The sequence below is a fragment of the Thalassophryne amazonica genome, chromosome 1, assembly GCF_902500255.1.
Source record: "Thalassophryne amazonica chromosome 1, fThaAma1.1, whole genome shotgun sequence".
NCBI classification, from domain to species: domain Eukaryota; kingdom Metazoa; phylum Chordata; class Actinopteri; order Batrachoidiformes; family Batrachoididae; genus Thalassophryne; species Thalassophryne amazonica.
Window position 1 is genome coordinate 21,732,255 of NC_047103.1, and position 10,240 is coordinate 21,742,494.

The following is a 10,240-nucleotide window of genomic DNA, read 5'->3' on the forward strand; positions in this document are numbered from 1 at the left end:
CTGCTTCCAGACACATCTCATTTGGCTTGAGCCAGATTAAGGTTGGCTGCTTGTGTAGGATGAGCCAGATTTGATAAACAGATCTGACTGCTATCCAGATAGAAAACAATCCAAATTGAATCCGGCTCAAGCTGAATTGCCAACCCCAGTCTGAACAGGTACCTCAGACTAACTTTGATAGGCTGGTTGGTGAAATTTGGTGAAGTTCCACAAAATGCTGTAATTTACTGACATTTACAAAAACATGCATCAAAGAGGAATCTCATGATTTCAGATTACTTCAAACTTGAGGCCATGAACAAAAAAAAAGTTGTGACCCTGTGAAATGGGTAAGAGAAAAAGATTCTCTGTGAAAACTAGCAGCTACAAAGGGTTTATATGAAACACTGAAGTCAGTTCCTTGTACGGGGATGATGGCTCAGGGAGCATTAGCAGGCTGTAGGAAACCCAGGTAGAGTCATAGGCGGTAATGGGAGGAGACAGGGACTTACAGCGCCACACAAAAGCCGGGCTTTATAAATAATTCCAAAAGCTAACAGGATCCGTTGTATGTGTGAATCTGCGAAATACATTCACACATGAGTGCACACAAGTACACACCCTGCCACCAGGGGGACCGGGTTATTCACTGTGCTCCACTGGGACTGCTGTGAGTCTGACCTGCTTGGATTGATACATTTGGGTGAGTAGTTTTCTTGCATAAATGATGCAAAAACTAAAGAAAACAGGTGCTGGGAAAAAAAAATTTCAAGCAACACACTCGCGCATTTACTCGTTCACTCATAATGCGGGGCAGCAAAGCACACTGGAGACCTGTCTTGTAAATCTCTTTGTGAAAGCAGCTTTGGGGGGTAGACAGGGGCTTAGGTATTGAGCCCTGAAGTAGAGCTACAGACTCCACTCCCTCTAACCCTCCCATGGTCTTTCTTCCTCTCCCACACGCAAACTCTTGCTTCCTCACTTTCCTCCTCACTCCTTGCCCCTCGCTCACCTTTTACGTCTCTCCCTCCATGCCCTCCATTCTTCCCTCTTTCGCTCTCCACCCCTCCGTCCCAGCTCCGGCTCTGGAGCAGTGGTCCTTAGCCCCGCAGGCTCCCGTGGTGTTGCAGTGACTAATGTCCTGCCTTTGCTCAGACAATGAGTTTGAAACTCAGCCGGGAAAGTGTTGAGGAGGGAAAAAGACTCCAGCACCTTTTGACAAATGGAACCCTTCGAAGTCCTGTGCCCACTGAGGGAGGCTTTACAATGTCGCACTCCACGCTCCACGTCCTCCGAGGGACGGCTGCAACCCACAAAGCCGCATCTGGGGGAATATAATGAATTCTTTGGGAAGTCTAACCTGGCTTTCTTCATGAATAAGATATATTTCCAAAGCATGTCAACCCCTCTTAATAAAAACACCAGTCTGGCAGGAATAGCCAACGCCGTTTTAGGGCCCCGTGTAACACGTTAATATTTCTGTTTCTCTATAAATTTTCTTGGGCCCACTTTGTTCCAGGCCTGTCAGAGTAAGGCCGGCCCTGCTTTTCCCCTGGAAGGCAGGGGGGAACCATATGACAAACTGTCATTCGAAACGACTGTAGTTCTCTCTTTCAAGGAACTCAAACTCTTGGATGCTCCCGCCTCCTCTGCCCCACACACCCTGCCCCCATAAAACCCTGAAAGGAGCCCGGCTTTGTCTGAGGAGCAAAGGAAAGAGGAATCCCCCCCCCCGACTTTACCTCCCCTCCCAGAACCCTGTTCCTCACTCCCTGTGGAGTATTGTTAAAACACAGCCCCCTCTCTCACTCTCTCTCGCTCTCTCTCTCTCTCTCTCTCTCTCTCTCTCTCTCTCTCTCTCTCTCTCTCTCTCTCTCTCTCTCTCTCTCTCTCTCTCTCTCCGTGGCCAGGCCTTTTAAAACAGCGTGCTTTGCATGAGAAAAAACGATTAGTCTTCAAATGCCGCACTGTCAGAAGAGGGCTCTTTCACTTTGGGGCAGAAATTTGCTCAGATAGTGGAGTTCCACTTTTGTTTTTCTAAGATGAGGTATTATTAGAGCCAGGGTCTGTTAGCATTCATTGCTGAGTAGAAGACACTAGAGGGGCTTATTCTGGATGCCCATTCACCCCCTGTCCTCTCTTCCAACTTGCCTCAAGTCCGCAGCAGACGGAAATGAAGGGGCAGAGTGGGGGAAGAGGTGTTCATCTAAACATGTTTGCAGATAAAAGAGAATGTGCCTCTTTCAGGTATTAACCTTGAGATTTCCATTTAACATTCAAACAATAGCCTCCTGCTTGACCTCCACTCCAGGATGCAGCAAAACTCTGAAATAACACTGCCACTAAAGACGAAAACACAGGTTATTATTAGAACCACTGCATGACAAAACATAACTCGACTAGTGCTGTAAGGGCAGGAGTTATCTTTGTAAAATGCAATATACTGCTTTTTGCTGGTCAGATTTTCCAGGGCCTTTGCAAGCGTAGCAGTGCAGGCGAAGCATGACTTGTGGCTTCACACATCAAGAAGCAGGGGTAAGTGACAGATCATTGTTCACAGTAAGCAGCCAGTTCATCTACACCCCTCCCCCCCACCCCATCTCAAGAAAGCACAGACCGCCTCATGGATGCCACAACCAGCTCCCGTCAAAGCTGACACAATGCCACATCTGCAAAAAAAAAAAAGTAAAAAAAACGGCCCGGGCGCGGGAAGCTGCATCTTTAGGTGCTCAACTTTGCACACCGCCCACAAGCAAATGGAGCCCCACCTGAAGCACTTCACCTCTGGGTGATATACGTCACAACGCAACCTTAAAGACATTTTTATGGCGGTTATTGCAAACAGAGGAGGGGATCAGCGGCGTCCGCGCAGGCGCGATCCGTCGTGTTCATACTCACGCAGCTGAGAAAAGAAAACGCAGCTGCTCGGCGAGCTCACGCGCAGAACTTTACGTTTGCAAAGATTTACCATGACCTACAACAGGAGCTTATGTTAAGCTGTCAGGCGCAACTGCACCCATCATAAATTTCAGTCACTTCATTCCAATTTACTTTTTTCCCCTCTTTTTTTATGGCCTTCTCTGGTGCCTCACTCTGGGAGAGCAGTTGACCAGACTAATTGTCAGGTCCAGTCGGAGTTTCCAACAGGCCAAAGCCATAGAAAACAAACCGGGCCCTGCTCAGGCAACTCGAGCTCCCACTTTCCCCCCCATCATTTCTTATTTCTTCAGACAGGAAGAAAAAAAAGTTGGTTCCACAGGGGGAAAGAATGAGGCAAATAGACGCAAGGAGAAGCGAGACTGAATAAAAAGTATATGAGCTTATATAAATAAGAGAGGGAGAGAGCAGAATGCATGTGCGTGCATGTATTTAGGATACAATGAAGCGCTGTGTCTCAGCGATCTGGGCGAGCCTCGGAGTACATGCAATGTACAAATTTTAAATTACAGACAGATCTCTACAAGCTTAAACCCACTTCATTGCCACTCCCTAGTCTCCCCCCCCCCCCCCCCCCCCCCAAACCAAAGACATCACCCGGCTTGAAAGGTGTCTTTAACCGGCTCCTTGAGGCAGGGATTGGGGGTCCCACTCTGGGACAATGCTGGTTGAGGTGGAAGGGAGCCAAGGGAGCAGGAACACATAGCATATTAAATCTGCTGGCGGAGCTGGCTCGTCCACACGGAGAGCCAGAGAGCCAGATCTGAGGCATGCCCTGAAGGGATGGCTGGGGCCGGGGGATTAGGAGGCCGAGGAGAAGCCCTCGTGCACCCGAAGACCCCTTCTTGTCTCTGCTTGCATGCAAATGCATCCCGACATTTTGACGCTCCTCAGGTTTGCCATCTTGCCCAACTGTTTTTTTTTTTTGGAACCCTGGTAAACCACACCGGCACACACACTTGCATCTTGGCAGTAACCCCCGACCCCCCTTAACTGTCCCTGTCTGACTTTCTTTCCCCACTGTGTCTGTTTCATTTAATGTCAATATATCAAAGTAGCAAATCATCAAAGTGGGCGATGTCTGCAGGGGAACAGCCAGTCAACTACACCCGTTACATGTACGCAATATAAGCAAATTACACAGGGAATTACTGCAACGCTTTGAAAGGTTGCTGCTTAATGTATTTGTTTGCTACTAGTAGATATGCATGTTCTCTGCAAAATCTCAACAAGCCCAAAAAAGAAGTGTTTTTGCAAGTAAACCTGCAGCACTAAACACACAGCACAGCACCTGTTATCTTAGGAAAAATCAACTTCCCAACACTTTGTTTTAACAAAACACTTGGCACCTTCTTTGAGGGCAGCAATAGTCTATCAGCATAACAACACAGCTCATTAGGGCCTCAAATGTGATAACGGGTATTCCGCCTGCAGGGGGTAAAAGGCTTGAGGACACAACACACCTTTTAAGTTGTGAATGCAAGGCCCTTAAAAAAGCAGAGGGGCCATACTTCAAAAAGCTAATGGCGTGTCATCTCCCCGTATTAACACGACAGCCTCTATTCCGCCAGGTTGTGAGGTCACAGGTGTAGCGGGCCAGTGTCGCTATGCATAATTTTAGCCAAAGGAGGAGAAGCTGAGATAAAGCGGCATGCTGCTATCTGACGGACTGAGTCCTGGATGCTGAAGGAGCTCAGAGTGGTGATCATACATCTTTGCTGGCTGCAGAAAGCGAATGGCTCTGTTGTGCGTCTCATTCCAGCAGATTAGCATCTTAAACACTGCTGCATTCATCACAGCCACTGCATCATAATGAGGCAAAACCCGCTGCTTTTCTTTCATATTTTTTATGGGACAATGCACCAATTTGACATCAGGGCTGGTACTGAAAATTGTAAATGCAGCAAAACACTCAAATATATAATAAGCATTTATATGGAATATTTCATATATATATATATATATATATATATATATATATATATATATATATATATATATATATATATATATATATATATAAAGGTATTTAGAGAGCATGAAATGTTGTTCTGCAGCATTTAAATCTTAAAAAATGGCAAATATTTCTTTTAAAATTTAAATTAGGCATGCTTGAGGTGAAAATACAGCACCTTAAATTGCACTTAGTTTTAAACTGATTTAACTGCACCACATAAGAAATTTGTTCCTTTCTATTTGTGATTTGTGGCATTTTTAAATCATAATTTTAAATATTTAATTTTTAATAATTGGTCATTTGTAGATCAGAGAAATATAATATATATATTCAAAAGGTGAAACTGCTTCTTTTTAAAAAAGGGGGGAAAGAATTTAAATTCTGTTGGTAATTTTAAAATTAATGATGTGAGGCTGAAAATCTGAGTGGTTAAAGGCCCGTGCTGTCAATTTATTATTTATAACCTCAGCTGAGATAAATCATTTTTGACAATGATTAATTCGCCACAGAAAAGAGATTTTGTGATTATAAATAAAATAGGGGAAATAGTAATTGACACTGTTTTTTTTTTTCATGTTATTGTGCAAATGTAACTGAACCCTGGGGAAAAAACCTCTTCAGAGTCAAGTTCACAGCCAAGACAAATGATGAGACTTCCTTGTAAAAACAGCTCAAAGGAGATTTTTATCATGTGAACTTATGGTGTTAAACATCTTACTTCATGTGTTCACTCCATCTCAAGGCACTCAGACCTCTGCTAATAATTTACCAGGTGTCAAAAGAAAAAAAATTAAACTGAGGATTTGAGCTTCCTCTGGTGGCTGAGCACCTCGTACCCTCATCGTCTGTACAAAAGCGGAAAGCAGACGAGCAGATAAAATGTGGAACAGCTGGCAAGGACAGGAGGGAAAGTTTAACACAAATATCTGCACATGTGGAGGCTCTGGGGCGCTCAAACATTTTCATGTCCCAGACCCCAAATGAACACATTCTTCTTGGAGATTTTTTTTTTTTTTTTTAACCACATACTCCAGCCCCATGTGAAAGTTTTGTTTTGTGCTTTTTCTTTTGCATTTTTGTTGAGTGGCACATGAGAAACCTGTTTGTTGAATTTTCTCAAAGTAATCCCGCAACTGCATTGACTAAATTAAATTACAGAACATTTATTTTTCTTAAGGGCCCACGTGTGCACCTGTAGGCCTGCAGAAAGTGTACATTTCCTGGGAAGATTAAAAAAAAACTCTTAAACAAGAAAAAATGTATTGATCTATTGTCATTTATTTATTTCATATTTTATCTAATTATTCCATATACAGATTGACTTGTGTTCAAATGAGCCACAGGTTTGCAGATGTGATGCTCATTTCTGCAGGATCAATCATGAAAAACGTGCAATGCATTTTTTTTCTTTTTAAAATAATACCAGAATTTTAAAAAAAATACAAATTAGTAATTTACTTTTATTGCTGTGCATATATTTGCTGTTTGTTTTACAAAAACACACAAATTGATTTTAAATTAGTAAAGGCACAAACACAGTGTTAAATAAATTTGTGAGTGACAAAATGATTGTTTAATATTTATGTCAAAGGTCAAGATGAGGCTCTGACACTGTATTGGTCAGATTTTTTTTTTTTTTAAGTGGCTGGCGCATCTGTCAAAAACTTACAAAAAGCAGATCGCTAACAAGATAAACTGAAATCTGATCACACATGCACATGAAAACGCCCCCCATTCTCCCCCTAAAAAGAAGGGGGAAACACACACACACACACACACACACACACTGCCCACGCGAGTTTTTGGAGGCAAACTTCCCGTAAGTTCTGCACAGACCATCAAAGCTCCACAACTACAATTTTTTTATTATTATTATTATGTCTGGTCTCATATATCAGTTCAAATAACTTTAAAAAACAAATTATGCTGAAGTTTTTGCAACTTTAAGGAACAAAAACGCGCACATCTGTCTGCGGGACTCCTGTTACGCGTGCAAAACTGAGCGTGGAACACTTTGCTGATGCTCACAGAACTGCTGTTCCATCGAAACTTTGCGTGAAACTAAGCATTTGCTGAAACATCTTCATTTTCAAACACTTTCCAAACTTTAAACGAGCTCCTGTGCGGACCTACCTACTTCTTTCTGGCCGACTTCCTCTGGAAGTCTTGACTTAAAAAAAAAAAAAAAGTCTTCTCGGTGTGGAAAAAGCTGGACTTGTCTTCTTTCTTCTCCTGCTCTCCTTCAGAGGTGCAGATGTAGGTGTGGAGTTGGACTTTGTTGTTTCTTGTGGCTCTTTGTGCTCCTTCTCACAGTTTGCGGTGTTCAGCCTCCGCCGGACAAACACCATCAGCCCGCCGACACTTTACGCGCACAGCAGAGCGCAGATGTGCGCAAAAAGAAAAAACAAAACAAAAACCCAGCGGACGCGTCAGGGAAGCGCGTGCAGAGTTGTTATTACATTTAGTGCGCTTTTCCACGAGAACAGAGGTGAAGAGAAGTGTGGGACTCCAGCTGCTCCTTCCCCTGACTTGACTCCTCCCTTCGGATTGCTCCCTCCTTTCCTCACTGCCTCCCTCCTTTATTTTTACTTTGTGTACCCCTTTCTTTCTTTCTTTCTTTCTTTTTCATTTCTGACACATAGTAATTACATATTTGATTAATTGACTGGTTGATTGGCAGGGGGAAAACACATTGACAAATGATCAATCATTCAAAATAATTTATCATGGAAAAAGATGCCAAATTTTTTACTTTTTCCCAGTTTGTCACATTTTCTCCTTTTCTGTTTTTCTGTTGTCCTTTCAATCTGTCGCACATATCAGTGGTTGAAAACTACTTTTTAAACCAGTCATAGTGATATTTTTGATTTTAAAAGATTTATGCTCAGGACAAACTACTTTACAGCTCCAAACAGCATGTGAAATTGTTCAAACTTGGTTTCAGCTTGATAAAATTTAGATAACAGATTTATGCTCAGAATAGACCACTTTAAATTAGTTTTAAACCAACTGTGTTCTTATTTTTGACTGGAAATGGCTCCAAACAAAATGTAAATTTGTTTAAACTGGGTTTAATCTATAGCCAGATATGAGCTAACCTGGTTTGAGTGATTTCAGAGTTTCACAAAGGGTAAACCACTTTCAATTTCTTTTAAACCAGTTATAATGGTATTATTGCAATGGAAATGGCTCCAAACAGAATGTAAAATAGTTTAAATAGGGTTTAAACTAACTGAATTCATATTCATTCTAGATTTAAACCAGTTACAATGTTATCATGCACTGGAAACAGTGCAAACATATAAAAAATTGTTTAAATACCTAACTGAATATGATATAACCTGGTTTAACTGGTTTTTTAAATATTTTGCAGGAAAGCTAGACCAGTTCAAATTAGTTTCATACCAGTTATGAGCACGTTGTGGACTGGAAACATGCCCGCTCCAAATGTAAAATCATTTAACATGGGTTTATTCAAGCTAAATATGTGATAATGTGGTTTTTAAAAGATTTACACAAGATGGATTGAAGCCATTTATGTTGATTTAGATTTGAAGAAGCTTCAAACAAAATGTAAAATTGTTTGAATTGCATTTAATACAATTACATTAGAGATAATGTGTTTTTATCTGGTTTTAAGGATAGACCACTTTGAACAAGTTTTGAACAAGTTATGATTTGGTTAAATTAAAGAAAACCTGGTTTTAAAAGTTTTGATCTGAGAATAGATTGCTCACTAGTTCTAAACCCATTTTGTTGTCATTTTCAAACAAACCAGATCAAACTAGAATCTGGCTGTGCATGGTTTTAAAGTGTTTCACACTGAGGATAAGCTGGTTTAAATGAGTGATTGTTGTTTTATTTTTACTGGAAAGAGACCTAAAAAGAAAGTAAAAATGGTTTAGATTAGATATGAGATAACTAGAGACAATCTGGTTTAAACTACTTTAAAATTATTTTATACTAAGCATAGACTGTTTTTAACTTTTAGAAAGTTGACTTCATAGTTTCAAAATGCCTAAATCATTCAAACAGCACTTAAATATTTTAAATTGCTTGAAACACTAAATGAAACACTTGCCTTATAAAATGATTTGCTTGATCAAAATGATTAAAACATCCAATTAAAAGTTTGTTCTAAAAATATTCATTGTTTCAAAATGTTCAAAACACTTCAAATATTCAAAATATAATCTGAGCATAAAATAAGGAGCAGCGAAGTGAAGAGGTCTTTAGTTTGGTATTTAGTCACTAAATTAGTTACAGGCATGTTTTGGGTACATTTTGTCCCCCATCACGAAAAATGAATTCATGCCCGTGTTACGAAAAACACCCCATTTTCATACCCCCGTCACAAACCCACAGATTAATGTAGTCTTCGTAACCCAGTCCCACAAACTGCTGTGAGACTGGGTTGGTCGGAACTTGAAATAAGACAATCAGATTATCATCTGTCAGTCCCTTTGACAGACAGATGTGCCGTTAGGTAGCAAACTCAGAAGTGAGAGGTTTTCTGGTGAAGAAAGGCTTCTGTGAGCAAAGCGCATATGCGGGAGCAGCAATCATCCACCACAGCTCCCTACGGTGAAGCATTTGAGTGCCTTCTGCAACACCTCCTCTTCCCCACCCTCCTCTGACCTCCTGATCTGCTCCATATCCCACCAGGCACAGACAGAACCTACTCCTGGACCCGTGTGCTGTGCCACGTGCTGCACCTTGTGTTGCACCACGTGTTGCTCCACATGCTGCGCCATGTATTGCGCCACGTATTGCGCCACGTATTGCGCTGTGTGCTGTTTCATTATTTTCAAACAGTAAATGTTTCTTGCTGCATTGTGTCCTGCACTGTGTGTGTTTCAAAATAATCTAAACATAATATAAATCAGAAGAGAATAGAATAAAATAGTCTTTATTGTCATTGTACGGGGGGGGCAATGAAATTGGGGGTGCTCCTGCAGAGCTACTGTACGCCACAAAAAATAAAAATAAGACATCTTATACACCACAAAAATTGTTCAAATATGAAATATGTACTGTGTACTATGCACAGTTTTGCTCAAAAGTTTACATACCCTGGCAGAATTTTTTATTTATTTATTTTGGCCATTTTTCAGAGAATATGAATAACACAAAAAACTTTTTTTTCACTCATGGTTAGTGGTTGGGTGAAGCCAATTACTGTCAAACAACAGAAACTACCCAAATGACCCTGATCAAAAGTTTACATACCCCTGTTCTTAATACTGTGTATTGCCCCCTTTAACATCAATGACAGTTTGGAGTCTTTTGTGGTAGTTGTGGATGAGGCTCTCTGATGGTAAAACTGCCACTGAATATGTCTTGGACTTTATTTACATCAGTTATGAA

The 10,240-nt window shown here is 41.1% G+C and overlaps 1 protein-coding gene across 1 annotated transcript in view; it reads right to left on the reverse strand.

The window, feature by feature from the left end:
- gli3 (GLI family zinc finger 3) overlaps window positions 1-7,376 on the reverse strand; it is a 240,705-nt gene extending 233,329 nt beyond the window's left edge. The window contains exon 1 of the mRNA XM_034166901.1: window positions 7,011-7,376. The gene's annotated coding sequence lies outside the window, so the exon portion shown is untranslated. The remainder of the gene's footprint in view (window positions 1-7,010) is intronic.
- Window positions 7,377-10,240: the final 2,864 nt, after the last annotated feature.